Source organism: Pseudophryne corroboree, chromosome 1 (assembly GCF_028390025.1).
Source record: "Pseudophryne corroboree isolate aPseCor3 chromosome 1, aPseCor3.hap2, whole genome shotgun sequence".
NCBI lineage: Eukaryota > Metazoa > Chordata > Amphibia > Anura > Myobatrachidae > Pseudophryne > Pseudophryne corroboree.
The window spans coordinates 1,078,826,570-1,078,842,008 of NC_086444.1; the positions used below are offsets into that span (position 1 = coordinate 1,078,826,570).

The 15,439-nt window shown below is 47.2% G+C and overlaps 1 long non-coding RNA gene across 2 annotated transcripts in view; it reads left to right on the forward strand.

Moving 5' to 3' along the window:
• LOC134926712 (uncharacterized) overlaps window positions 1–12,897 on the forward strand; it is a 48,247-nt gene extending 35,350 nt beyond the window's left edge. For both annotated transcript variants that reach the window (XR_010177546.1, XR_010177545.1), the window contains exon 2: window positions 12,642–12,897. This is a non-coding gene — a long non-coding RNA (uncharacterized LOC134926712). The remainder of the gene's footprint in view (window positions 1–12,641) is intronic.
• Window positions 12,898–15,439: the final 2,542 nt, after the last annotated feature.

The following is a 15,439-nucleotide window of genomic DNA, read 5'->3' on the forward strand; positions in this document are numbered from 1 at the left end:
TGCAGCTCCAGCCTCCCCCCTGCTCACACCGTCACCTACCTCCCCCACTGCCAGCCGGCCAGAGTCCAGCCCAGGCGCGGGGTTCAAATACCAGCATTGAGTAAGACTGTTACTTATGACGGCGCAGAAGGCTTCATTAGCCCTCATTGCACCGCACGGTATCCTAGCACTTCCTCCTCCACTTCCTTTACCACCATGCTAGGTGCAGTCAAACTCAGCCTTAGCTTTGAGAAGGCGGCCCGTGTGATTGTGACAGGGCTGTCCTGCAGATGTCTTATGCTGCTTGTTGGAGATCCAGCTGGCTGCTTCTGCTAATCAAAGATGGGCAGTTCGTGTCCTGCAGTCTGAGTCTCAGTGCAGTGCTCAAAACAAGGTATGCTGCACCTGCCACCACCAACTAAAAACTTTAATAATTATATTGTGCTGGGGTCCAGGCTCCCATAACTAATGGAACAGGTGACCAACATTTCAAGGCCCAATCAGCCTTTTCATCAGGGTGAAACATTGGCAATAAACCAGGATGCACTCCTACAGCCAATCATTACCTGATGTCAGGCGTATTCTTTGAGGCCACACCCCCTGTGATACCACATCCCTTATCTGGGAGCACGCGTGCCTTAGGTGCATGTAAATATAACTATTACCGTTCCCCTATCATGGTGCCCTCCCTTTCATTTTCTTCTGGATCCGCCCCTGTAAAGGAGGCATAGCTGTTTAACACTGTCATCCACCTACTGTATGTGTGTTTATTCCAACCGATATTGGTTCTTCACACCTTGGAAATTCTCCAGAACTGAACATGACGCTCAGCATCTCCTTTCAGCTTTCTCGTACTGTCCGACAGCACTTGTCGATCTCTCTTTTGGTGGTTGTTTTCTGGTCATCTCCTCAGACAGTATTTTGTCACTCCAGCCTTGAGTCATTGGGGGAGATTCAAATGTTTGAATAGTCAGTTGGGAGTCTATTTTTTCCTATCTAATAGGAAAAAACAGACACCCAACTGACTTTTCAAACATTTGAATCTCCCCCATTGTGACCAGTGACTCAAGGCTCCTAGCATAGGGTACTATGACATTGCATCTTTGACTCCAATGCCTCTAGTCTACATCGGTACAGACTCTGCCAATCACTGTGCTCGAGCTCACAGTCCTACTGCAACAGGGTCCGTTTGTAATTGTATATGAGGACCTTCGTCGTTTGTGTCACGGATGAGGTTGTTTGAGCTACTGGGTTCCGACTTGAGAACTCAGGACTGAATTGGGTAGGCTTAATATATGATCTTCTCATGAAGACGTGGCGGTTTGGCTAAAGAATCTGTAGATAAATACAATTGGTGATGGAGTCCCAGCTATATGGAAACTGAATTACTGGGATTGGTTTTACCAGCGAAGCAGGTTTTCAGGAACGCTGGGGTTGGCTTTACCAGTGAAGCAGGTTTTCAGGAACGCTGGGGTTGGCTTTACCAGCGAAGCAGGTTTTCAGGAATGCTGGTATTGGATTACCAATGAGGCAGGATTTCAGGAATGCTGGGTATGGATTACCAGCGAGGCAGGTTTTCAGGAACGCTGGTATTGGCTTTACCAGCAAAGCGGGTTTTCAGGATCGCTGGGATTGGATTACCAGCGAGGCAGGTTTTCAGGAATGCTTGGAATGGATTACCAGCGAGACAGGTTTTCAGGAATGCTGGTATTGGCTTTACCAGCGAAGCAGGTTTTCAGGATCACTGGGATTGGATCTCCAGCAAGGCAGGTTTTTAGGAACGTTGGGATTGGATCTCCAGCAAGGCAGGTTTTCAGGAACACTGAGATTGGATTACCAGCGAGGAAGGTTGTTTTTTTTACCAGTGAGGCAGGTTTCAGGAATGCTGGGATTGGATTACCAGCAAGACAGGTTTTCAGGAACGCTGCGATTGGATTACCAGCAACGCAGGTTATCAGGAATGCTGTGATTGGATTACCAGCAAGGCAGGTTTTCAGGAACACTGGGATTCGGTTTGATATGCTGCAATGGTATTGCAGGAGCAGTCCTTAAGGATCACCCAGGGAGTCAGGTAGTGCTGTACACTGTCTATATTCAACTGGAGAATCAGGAGCTCACAGCAGACTGAATACAGCAAAGCACTGACGATGTACCTGTGCTGGGATTCTGGATTTTTATCCCTGGCTTGCTGCTGATTGGTGGAGAGGATCATATGGCAAGGAAGCAGTTCCTGATTGGTCTTTGGATAGTCAGCTGATCACAACTGTCACGGCTCCGTCCATGTGTGCAGTGGAGACTAGCAATGGACGCCGGACCTGTGAACACCGGATATGGAAGCTGACAACGCGGGACGCCAGGTGGGCCAGCAGATGGTGGACAGCATCTAGAAATGCAGCACAGGTAAAACAAAGCGCGACTGGGGAGTGCTGAATACCTCCATTTTGTGACAGGTTGCCTTTAACTGCCTGGTTTTTGGAAACCAAGTTTGTAAAAGCAATTTTTTTTTCTTTTTAAGGTACTCCATACTATGCTGCTATCCGGAAAACGGTTTCTTCACACAATTACCATAGAGAATGGGAACTACATCTGCAGAGGTTTAAATGCTGTTTTCAGGTTTAGTTCGTTGAAAATGCAGATTTTGGTACTGTCACTTTCATTCCAGTGACGTTTGGCACTCCTTGCTTAGGATTGTACCTTTTTACAGGGCCTTGTCCAGATTCAACCACCGTGTTATCCACAGGTACAGTAGCATAGCTGAATCTTAGAGGGTAATTCAGATCTGATTGCTGCTCTGCGTTTTCGCACAGCAGGCGATCAGATACTAACTGCACATGCATGTGCACTGCAATACGCACGCGCGCCGGACAACAACAGGCATCGCCAGTAGGCAATGGGATGGTGTGAAAAATCCGATCTCACAGGCACTCGCACGGTGATTGACAGGAAGAGGCCATTTGTGGGTGGCAACTGAGCGTTTACTGGGTGTGTCCGGACAAAACGCAGGCGTTCCCAAGCGTTTTCAGGGAGGGTGTCTGACGTCAGCTCCGGCACCGATCAGCCCGTTCTCATCGCACTGGAGGAGTAAGTCCTTGGTTGCGCAAAGACTGAACAAAGTGGATTTTTGCAGCTCAGCTACACATGCGATTGCACACTTGCACAGCGACTTTACACTCCTCCTGTAGGCGGCGACTATATGATCACAGGACATCAAAAAACACAGCTCAGTGATCAGATCTGAATTAGGCCCTTAGTCTGGTCCTATCAGCTCTCCAACAGGCTCCATTTAAGCTTTTCGCTTCAGCAAATCTTCAGTTTCTTACTTGGAAGCTAGTCTTCTTTGCACACACCACCAGCAGCGCTATTTGTAGCAAATGAATCACGTTTGCAGCGATTCGCTTGTAAGCTCAGCAGGGACACATCTGTAGTTCAAGCTTTGTGAATTTATTTGGGCAAGACTTCTGTCCGCCGCACAGATACTCTGCTGTTTTTTTACAATGTGCGTTCACGTGGTTGGCTGGTTATAAAGCAGACCATTGCAAATTGTATCTGCTCAGTCATCACTCAAGCCTGTTCTATTCCAGGGTGAACGACATCGGAAATGGGTGTTAGTGCATTCCACTTGGGTGGTGGCGACCTCCTGGGCACTGCGACATGGGGCTTCAGTAGGACATGTTTGTCATGCATATACCTGGTCTTCTATCCACAGGATTATTCATTTACAGGTTTTTGTCTTCAGTGACGCACACTTTGGGTGTAAAGTTCTCCAGTCAGGCAGCCTGAGCGTTCCCTCCCCTGGGGGCGGCTGTTGAAAGTACCATGGTCTAGTGTTCTCTAGCCTTGGTGCTAGAGCAAATAGGATTTTTGGTGACTTACCTTTGAATCCTTTTCTCTTAAACAGGTTGGGGAACACTGTGTTCCCTCCCTCACGCTCAGTCATGCGAGGTGTTAGTTAGTTCTTGACTGTCTTTTCCCTATTGGTTTGTTTTATTGTTCTAACAGTTTCATTGGGTTACTGCTACTCCTTTCCGAACTCCTATTAAGTACTGGAATCATGGGGTTACAGGGAGGAGGATCTTATGTTTAAGTGCCGGCTCCAGCCCCAACCTCCAATCCCATCGTCCAGTATCCCCCAGCCTGTTTAAGAGAAAAGGATTGAACGGTAAGTGACCAAAAATCCTATATTTGCACAATTAACACTATAAATTTATTAACATTTGTGGTGTGGGAGATGGGAAGCCAAGCATACAGAAAAAAAGCTGAGCTGTAAGTGTGAGGAAATATGTCTCCGGGAAATGATTACATTACGCTGCAATCCTTATACTATTGAGATACAGGAAATATTTTTACGGTATGCGTTACAATCAGGTACAGTAATTGTGATTTGGTATTCCCGGTTCTCTTGCCCTCTGTATGCCTTGTCAATAGTTTGTTAAAATCCTGCAGATGGATCTTATTACACACTACAGTAATGTTTTTTTAATTCATTATTTAGTTGTCTTCTTCCATCTCATATTTATCAGCAGAATGTAAACCTTTTTGTGTGTAAAGGCATCTGTAATTGTAGCAGTCATTTATTGTCAGCTCCGCTTCAATGAACATTAGTAAGCATTTCCACTGGGAGAAGTACCTAAAAAACATGATGGTCTGAAGAGCAAAAAGGATATATTAATAATGATATAATTATCAAATATTCTTTATTATGTATTCTTTACGCTGAGTTGAAAAGTACAACTGGTGCAGTACGTATTAGGGGGTTATTCCGACCCGATCACTCGCTGCAGTTTATCGCAGCGCAGCGATCGGGTCGGAACTGCGCATGTGCCGGCGCATGCCAGACGGCCAAAGGCCGTCGTTGCCTAGCGATCGTCTCTGCCTGATTGACAAGCAGAGGCGGTCGCTGGGCAGGAGGGGGCTGGACGGCGGCATTATGCCGCCGTTTAGGGGGTGCGGTCCGGCCAACGCAGTTGTGGCCGGACCTTTGGGGGGGGGGGGGGGGGGGGGGCACGGTGGCTGCGTGATGTCACACGAAACCGCTGCAACCCAGGCAGCGAAGAGGTTCTGCCGGGAGTTACTCCTCAAATGCAAAAGCATCGCCGCTGTGCGATGCTTTTGCATTTCTGCAGGGGGGAGGGGGCGGTACTGACATGCGGGCGGACTAGCCCTGTGCTGGGTGTCCCCAGAGCCGTCTTAACAGCAGTGTGGGCCCCTGGGCACAGCAATGCACTGGGGCCCCTACCCATCCTCCAGCGGTAGGGGTGGAGGGTGCTGTCAGCGGCAGCTTTGATGACCCGCGGGCGGTAGGGGGTGTTCTATCTGTCCCTCAGCATGTAGGACCTGGAAAAATAATTTCTGCTAATTACTCCTTTACTGCACAGATGGGGTGGAGGGAGAACATTAAACTGTAGAAGGGGACATTGGGCTGAATGAAAGGGCCCTGGTACATGGCTTCCAGGGTAGTAGGGGATGTTTAATACGTAGGGGAGGGGTGGATAGTGGAGTGGGCTTAATAGTCATAATTTTCTGGTGGAAGGGAGGCTTGCTTGACTGCAGATATCTCAAGTTCCTGAAAATAGATTTCTTAGCTTTGAATGGGATAAAAAGCTAGAGAGTCCCACCTTTCAGTAGGTGCTGGGGACTTTGGGATCAGTGTTCAGGAGCGAGAGTAATCCACCGATGAAAATATAAACCTGCATATTGGGCATGTGGAGCTGGAGCAGGGACCATCTGCTGGAAGGATGATATTCTGGTTCTGGGCATAGTAGAGACAAGCTGCCAGTGTCCACCAAAAAGGTGAGAGTCTCAGTTTTTGGAATATACCATCATAAAAAAGTCAGACAGAACCCGAGATATCTGGCTGGGAAGAACAATTATCAGGCTAGGATGGGGACCACTGCTTTGAAGTCAGATATCTCCGGTTCCCCAGGGCCGATTTTAAAAATCTGGTACCCCTGGAAAGAGGGGACCCTCAGCTATCAGCCTAGCGCCCTTTTACTCCTGGGGCCCTTGGGCAAGAGCCCATTGAGCCCATACAAAAAGACGGCCCTGGGTGTCCCCCCGCATGTCTGAGTGCCTGATTGTAGCTGTGCTAAATTTAGCACAGCTACGATCAACTCGGAATGACCCCCTATGTTCTAAATGACACAAACCCCAGGTACATCTATTTGGCAACTCTCCTGGACAAGTTTGCTGAAGTGTTCTGAAAATGTTTATTAGTGTATAAGAAGAAGTGTCCAAAGATGGTGCATAGCTATCCATGTTCCCAGATAAAGCTCACTGTATGCAGGCTGGGCACTTAGTAAATGCTGCATGCCTGCTCACCAGATATTGGGCCTAATTCAGACCTGATCCCAGCGGCAAAATTGTTCTCTAATGGGCAAAACCATGGGGGGTAATTCAGACCTAATCACTGGGCAGCGATTTTTGCAGCCCTGCGATCAGAAAGTCGCCACCTACAGGGGGAGTGTATTTTAGCTGTGAAAGTGTGCGAACGCATGTGTAGCAGAGCTGCACAAACTGATTTTGTGCAGTCTTTGCGCAGCCCAGGACTTACTCAGCCGCCGCTGCAATCACATCAGGCTGTTCAGGACCGGATTTGACGTCAGACACCCTCCCGGAAAACGCTTGGTCCCGCCTGCGTTTTTCCAGACACTCCCTGAAAACGGTCAGTTAACACCCACAAATGCCCTCTTCCTGTCAATCTCCTTTCGAACACCCGTGCACCCGTGGCAGGCCGTCCTTCGTGCCTGCGCATTGCAGTGCATACACATGCGCAGTTTGGATCTGATCGCCCGCTGTGCGAAAACGCACAGCAGCAATCAGGTCTGAATTACTCCCCATGTGCACTGCAGGTGGGGCAAATATAACATTTGCAGAGAGTTAGATTTGGGTGGGTTATTTTGTTTCTGTGCAGGGTAAATACTGGCTGCTTTATTTTTACGCTGCAATTTAGATTTCAGTTTAAACACACCCCACCCAAATCTAATTCTCTCTACACATGTTATATCTGCCCCACCTGCAGTGCACATGGTTTTGCCCATTAGAGAACAATTTTGCTGCTGCGATCAGGTCTGAATTAGGTTCATTTCATTCTTTACTGATGTCTCTGTAGAGTATGCACTCACTTGACTTTGTACAGCAGCCTAGCGTGCAGTGCCATGCACTATGGGCCTAATTCAGACCTGATCGTAGCCGTGAAAAATTGTGCACGGCTATGATCAGCCACCCTGACATGCAGGGGGATGCCCAGCACAGGGCTAGTCCGTTCCGCATGTCTGGCCCTCCCCCCGCCGCACAGGTACAAAAGCATTGCATGGCAGTGATGCTTTTGTACCTGAAGAGTAGCTCCCTACCAGCGCAACTCCTGCGCGCTGGCAGGGAGCTACCCATCGCTCTCCGGTATCAGCGGCTGCGTGTGACATCACACAGCCGCCGTGGCCCACCCCCTGCACGGTCCGGGCATGCCTGCGTTGCCCGGCCTGCACCCCCAAAATGGCGGCCAATCGCCGCTGGCACGCCCCTCCCACCCAGCGACCGCCTCAGCCCGTCAATCAGACAGAGGCGATCGCTGGGCAGAGATGCCGATCGCATCACTGGCATGCGCAGTTTAGACCTGATCGCCCACTGTGCGAAAACGGACAGCAGAGATCAGATCTGAATTAGCCCCCATGTTCACCAGAAATAACAGTTTCTCCACTTGTCCTGTCTTTATGTGCGATATGGATTGTGGTACCCAAGCCCGGCTCTACCATTAGGCAGCTTGAAGCTGCTGCCTAGGGGCGCCAGCCCCTGGAGGGTGCCACTGAATTCATCTAGCAAAAAACTGACTGGGGGCGGGCCGCGGCTTACGCAACTTCCTCCTTTTACACTGTGCTGGCATCTGCTGCAGGTCTAATCAGGTGCAGCCACCACTATCAGACTGTACTTTTTCATTTTAAAAGTTATTTATAATATGCTTTTTCATTTTAAAACTTCTTGAGTGTTGTCCCTTTTCTCTGTATATGTATAATGAGGCAATTCACCCCAACCCACCTAGTGGCCACCTGCATCTTCCCTCCGGGAGGTGGGGGTGGTTTGCAGGTTAGGCGGTGCTAGGCTGAAGCATCTAAATCTGTTCTGCAACTCTGTACAAACAAAACTGCGATGCATGCACAGTGTGGACTCAGACACATGCACACTGCATGCGAGATGCAGACTCAGGCCCAAAGCCTTCTGAAAACTAAATAGCCATTTGAAATGGGTGTGGTTCGTTTTATCGACAGTGTCTAGGTCGACAATGTTTAGGTCGACCACTATAGGTCGACAGTCACTAGGTCGACGTGGATGGAAGGTCGACAGGGTTTCTAGGTCGACATGTGCTAGGTCGACAGGTCTAAAGGTCGACATGAGGATTTATTTTTTTTGTGTCGTTTTCTTCGTAGAGTGACCGGGATCCCAAATTAGTGCACCGCGTGTCCTCGCATGGCTCGCTTCGCTCGCCATGCTTCGGGCATGGTGCCTTCGATCCGCTACCGCTTCGTTCGGCACACTTTACTGTTCCAATCATAGTCCACGTGGATCGTTGAGTATGAAAAAATAAAAAATAAAAAATGTGAAAAACTCATGTCGACCTTTAGACCTGTCGACCTAGCACATGTCGACCTAGAAACCCTGTCGACCTTCCATCCATGTCGACCTAGTGACTGTCGATCTATAGTGGTCGACCTAAACATTGTCGACCTAGACACTGTCGATCTTCAGACCGGATCCCATTTGAAATCATTTGTATTAGTACTGCAAGAAAACGTATTAATATTGATGTTGGAATGTGAAACACATTCAAAAATGGAAATATGGGCTCAGCAGAGAGAGAGGAAACCATAAGTAGTTGAGGGGTTAAATATGATATACAAGATACTCAGTTTCATTCACTAATAAAGTTTGATTACACATATAAGTTAAAATCAGTGATCAATAGTCAGTGCCGTAACTAGACATTTTAGTGCTGTGTGTAAGAAACAGCATCGGCGCCACCCCCTCCCCATATACAAAACAGGGTCAATGCGCGTGCCAAAAATATAGGGGTGTTGCTTCATGGGGAAGGGGCATGGTCAGAGCTCCCTTTTACACATTACATTAGGCAAAGCTCCCTTTTACACAGTACAGCAGGTATATTCCCCTTTTACACATTACGGCAGCAGAGTCCCCCTTTTTTACACATTACAGTAGCAGAGTTCCCTTTTTACACATTACAGTAGCAGAGTCCCCCTTTTTACACATTAGGAAGCAGAGTCCACCCTTTTTTATACATCACACAACAGAGTCCACGCATTCCCCCCTGTTTTGCACGAGAGAGAGAGTGTGTGTGTGTGTGTCTCTGCTCTGTCAGTCACCTAGAGATGGTAGGCAGCATCTAGGCGCAAGGCCTCTCCTGGGGTCCGGGACCCATGCTGCGGCGACGCTACTTACAAGAAGCATGAGAGCGGGTCCTGGAGCAACCTGCAACAGTGCTCCACACCCTGCCAGCAGGAGGCAGCCAGCGGGACTCAGGGACGGAGTGGCGGGTTCACTGCTGTCCCATGACAGCTGTGGCACAGCTCCCATTCTCCTGCACTCACAGCGGGACTCAGGGGCAGCTGTGTCCTGCTAGATGCCAGCTGCAGCCGCACTCCCATGCAGAGGCGGGAGGTAAGCGGCGGCTCCGGCCCGGGACCTTCACTACTGACTGAATGGCCGTACGGGTAGGTGTGCTGCCAGATGGTGCACCTTGCCCACATTTGCGCTATGGACAAGGCACCCTCGGCACACACCTAGTTACGGCACTGTCAATAGTTCAATAATTAACAAATTAAATATAATTGTTGAGTCAATTCATGATCATTCTGAGTAGATACAAGTAACTAGCAAGAATGTTAAGGGGGGTACTCACGGAGCGATCACTGTTTAAAATCTAAGCAATCTGACTAGATTGCTTAGATTTTAAGCATGATCTCCCTGCGTGTATCCCCTACAGCGATAGCGATGCGCAGCCCCGTGCATCGCTATCGCTGGTGCTAGATTGGCCTGCATGCAGGCTCAATCTAGCAGGTCGCTCACTTCACCCACTGGGTGAAATAAGCGCCGCCCCCCATCTCCCCCCGCACGTTCAGCATACATCGCACTGTGCTGAGGGGGGGAGAGATGTGTGCTGAGCGGTTCGCTCAGCACACATCTCTCCCCAAATCGGACTGTGGATACGGCTCTTTAGACCAATGAATACAGATAATAAATTTAAATGAAAACATGATAAGATAATAACCAACAGACAGGGGCGTAGCTAGACCATAGTGGGCCCCATAGCAAAATTCAGAAAGGGCCTCTTGTGTATTCCACAAGCGCGACAGGGATGGTGGCAGAGAAGGGAATGGAGTGCAGCACCAGGCAGGGTGTACACTGAAGTGTTAGCTATACATACATATATATGTATATATTATAAAATATATGCATACATATACACACACACATATATGGAGGCTAGGAGGTGTATCAAGCCAGCATCGTGACAAAGGGCTCCTTGCGCTCGACAGGTATACCCAACCCATATACACTGTATATATGAGAAGGGCACAGCATAGGGTGCACATTGCAAACTATCCCCTACCTTCCAGTTCAGAGCATGCCAATACCCCAAATCAGCCCCCCACCCCCTCTCTCCTGCACCCTCATCAGAAAGCCGGCACACACACTGTTCACATCAGCGGTGGCTAACACCCCATTACATCCTGCACCAGACATACCTCCCACCCCCGCACAAACCCCCATTCATACCTCATGTCCCGCACTAGACTGCAAAGGACAGAATCATCCTTCTCCCTCCTCTTCCCCTCCACGGAACAGCAGAAGCGGTGGGTGGGCGAGCAGCGGTGTGTTTGTGGTTATTTGGGTGGGTGGACAAGCGGCCGCAGGTGGGCCGGTGGACGTGCGGCTGGGCGGGTGCACGAGTGGCTGCAGCTGGGCGAGTTGATGAGCGGCTGCGGGCGGGCTTGTGAACGAGTGGCTGCAGGTGGACAAGTGGCTGCACACGTCGTCCGAGCCCCCATAAACAATATAAACAATAGAGAGGAGATCGGGACTAGCTTGATGCGTTGCTGCCTGCCCTGCTTGGACGTCCATGCCTCGTTCCATAGACTTCTCAGCAGAACAGTCAGCAGCGCATCAAACTAGTCTCTGTTCCGCAACCTAAACTTTGCTGCAGCATGCCAGGGTGCAGGGAAGCTACGGGCCCTGCCGGCTCTCGGGCCCCATAGTAGTTGCATCCCCTACACCTATGGTAGCTACGCCACTGCTAACAGATAATAATATTATAAATTAACAAAAGATAGAAGGGAGTGGTGGAATCCCAATCTGCTGCCAACATAGGTTTCCCTCTAAATTCCTGCTGGAGGGGTGTTGACAGGACAAAAACGTTGAACTGACTCCTCCCCGCCCAAAGCAGAATGTGGGCGTACACCTGTGTATGCAGGTGGTGAGCTACTCTGCTTATTTGTCCATGACAGATGCACTGCAGGTCTTCATATTTGGAAATAACCATTTTTGTTACAAAACTGTCTGATTAGTAGGCTATGAGCACTTCTCACGGCTCAGCTCTCACACATTTGGCCGCATAGATGTACAAAGGGAAGGAGTTTGTAGCGGAATTTGCATAAACTGGCAGATGGGTGACTGGCAATAGACGCTGATGCATTATGCGTGACTCAGGAATCTGGCCCAGTTTGTGTAAAGGGCCCCATACACTTATACTACATGATGGTCCATCATGTCATATAAGATTTCCTTCAACCTCCCGGCAGCCTCCCCGTTGGTAGGATAGTATTAGATATATCGTATGCAGTTTTTTTTGCATACAATGTATCTTTTACTTTCCCATCCATTTACTACGGGATCCGACATATAACGAGTGCAGCACTCGTGATATGTCGGATCTAGGGGGATCCGATGCGATGCACACGGGAACGCGCATCGGATCGGGGGAAAAGCACACCGAAAATGCCCGATTTCACCCAATATATCGATCCGAATGGCCGCATTGGGCTGAAATCGGGCATTATCGGTCTAGTGTATGGGGCCCGGGCCTGCCAGAGCACTTTGAGATACATCCTGTGTAGCGCCCTGTCTTTAAAACCTGATATTGTGGGATTGATACAACCTGCATAAAATATGATTTTTTTCATACATGTATGTTGATTTCAATTAAGTGTTTTATTTTTTGCAGGGAATTGATTCCAATTTAATCAGTTCGCTTTTTTAACCCTTAAGTGGCCCAGATTTAAATTCCCCATTATTTTTACTGCCAAACTATCTCATATGGCAAAAACTGCATTTCATTTTGACGTTACCTTGTGTTAGATCTCTCTGAAAATCACATTCTTCCCCGATCTGAACTTTTCATCTACTCTCAATCCCCTGAATCCACTTCTAATTTTGAATTATTTTCCGCCCAACATTTCCCTTGTCTTGTGCAAACTGATTATATTTATCTTAATCAGTAAACTGTCTGTGGTCTGAGTGGTCTAAAGCAACCTCACAGTACCTGCAGCCTGTTCAAAAAATTGCACAAACCTGGTTAAGTAAATGACAGTAAAGTTTTTGTTGATGTTAGGTTTAAACTTGAAATCCTTTACTATACTAAACTGCATCTCTGTTTATAGATACATGTCAGGGTTCCAGGCAAGTCTGCTGAGGAATCTGCCTCACTTGCTGAATTGAGCTGAAAAAGACCAAGAAAGCGGCTGTTATATATTATACTGAAACAAGGCCGATCTCGCAGTATTACGGAGTCTTGGATGTGTAATAACCAAAAGAATGTGTCACATCAGGATCTGTGCGTGACAAAAGCGACACAGCCTCTACCACACAAGTTGCCTTAGTCCTCCTTGGAGACCACATTAAAAAACTCTCAATCATGACCATGCTGTACTTACTTGACTGATGGCTAGCTCAGACAAAGAAAATAATTGCTAACCTAGACTAAAAAGCTGTGTTTTGAGAACATCTTCCCTTTGACCTCTTCGATACTTTTCTTGGCACTGAGTCTACAATGTCCTACAACACAGTGTACATTTTGTTGGTATCCAATACAAAATACTATTCAACACTTTGACATGGTGGGTCATCCCTTAGGCTGCACATTTTGACAGCAAGTCACTGCACTTCATAAAGAAGAATGCTTCATGTGATTTCACTGAAAAACAATAGGTTCTATTAAACACACACTAAAATGTGTAATGCCTTCCAATAACTTGGTATATGTATTGCATTCCAACCAATTGGTATTTTTCATGTATTGGTATATTGGCACCAGCGGCAATATATTTCATATGTAAATGTAAGCTAAGAGCACATTAAATTGAATCACTACTGATGCACTGACTATGGGGCGGAAGTAGAGCTAAGGGGCAAATTCAGCTGCTAGGTGCAAAATCTGCACCTGATAAACCAGCTTGTGAGCAGGGGGGAGAATGTAATATGTTCAACTCATTTATAGCTATGAGGAGGGAACAGCTTGGCCGAATGCTAAAATGCAGTGTAAAGATGGTTCTAGCTGGTATTTGGCCTGCTGACAATAAAACACATGTATGCTCAACGTGGTGTGTTTGGCTGCAGATTCGGCACCTGAACAGTAAATTGTCCCTTATCGATCCACATAATGTCCTTGTTATAATTGCTGTTTTTTTACATGGGAGGGTTATTCCACACTGCTTTCCATCTTGGGTTGGAGGTTTTTACTTTACACATAAAGGCAGAAATTTCATGAACATAAGATCGATACATTAAGCCCCGTAGTGCTGGAGGAACCCTCCTTGGCAATGACCAGATTAGTGACCAGCAGACGACCCCAACTCCCGAAGAACTTAAATTATTGTTTTTGCGATCATTTCACTTCTTAGCAGGAACAGGCTCTTTTCTGAGCCACTGCCCCTGCATTTGATTTTTAGTACATTCGAGCAAAGGTTCATTTCTTTTTTACCACTTATTGTGGCAATACAGTATATACTACCTAAAAACTGAAAGGATAGGACCTCATTTCTCCTCCCAGATCAAAGTATATTTTAATTAGATTTGCTCTGTTTCTTGCCCATGAAAATAGAATGGACACCAATATTTATCCAACTAATATATCACATTTATGCTTTGTTTTTGTTTTTAACATTGCACATTTGAAATAATGCATTTTTACAGCTTAATTTCTATTATTCTGGTTCTATAAACTGGTTAAATTGATCATTTTATTACACAAATTTTAAAACCAGATGCATGGATTCTGCACAATATAAATATAGCTTTCATAATGTATAAATTTAGCATCAAATTCTAATAAATGAGAATGAATGAAAATTGTAACAGATACAGTTTACCTCCTCTGCCACTAGATGCTGCAGGGACACAAGAAATCATTGAGGAAGCGCTCTGTGAATCACATATTGCACTTGCGTGGCTTAGACTGTACAAATAGACAGCAATGGGTAGCAGTAGGGTGCACAATAAGTCCCAGAAATTGGCCTAGTGGTAATACAAGAGGAAGTTTCACCTGCTTCCAAACAAATGAGTCCTATTGGTACAATACCATGTATTTTCACTCAGGCGCTTTCTAAGATTAACATGTCAGATGGTATTCAAAATAGAAGTAGAATTTCTTCACACCCCTGTTATTTTTCCTCTCCGTAGTTCACAACCTGTAAGCAGTGTGCCTATGTTTGCCTTACAGACAGGGCCGGTTTTACGCATACACTTGTTACGCAGCTGAGGAAGGCGCAGCATAGAGGAGGGCGCCCTACTCAGCTGGGCCAGCGATATGTGTAACACTGGCCATTCCTGATACACCCTGATATGTAGCGCCTGCCCAGAGACTCACCGAGCAGGCAGTGACGTTGGCACCGCCGTGCTATATCCGGCAGCGCACCCCACTACAGTAATGTGAAGAAATATAAAATAATCAACTGCTCCCAGAATCCCTTGCTTCCAGACAGCAAGGGCTGCTGAGAGTGGTAGTTTATTTTGAGATTCTTCACATTACTGTACATGCAAAATAAACTACTGCTCCCAGAAGCCCTTGCTGTCCGGCTACTAGGAGCGGTAGTTTATTTTGAGATTCTTCTTCTTCTAGTACTATAGTGCGGTGCCGGGCATAGCGGAGGTGCCAGCACCACTGACTGCTTTGTGAGTCTCCGGGCACAGGAGGCATATCAGGTAATACAGTACTTTGATTAGATTAATATGTAAGGGGAAGTATTAAAGTGGGCAAAATATATAAGGGGAAATTCAACAGTGGGCAAATGTGTCAGGGGCACTTATATAGTGGATAAATGTGTAAGTGGCACTTATTTAGTGGGCAAATGTGTAAGGGGCATTTATATAGTGTGCAAATGTATAAGGGGCACTTAACTAGTGGGCAAATGTGTAAGGGGCACTTATATAGTGGGCAAATGTATAAGGGGCACTTATATAG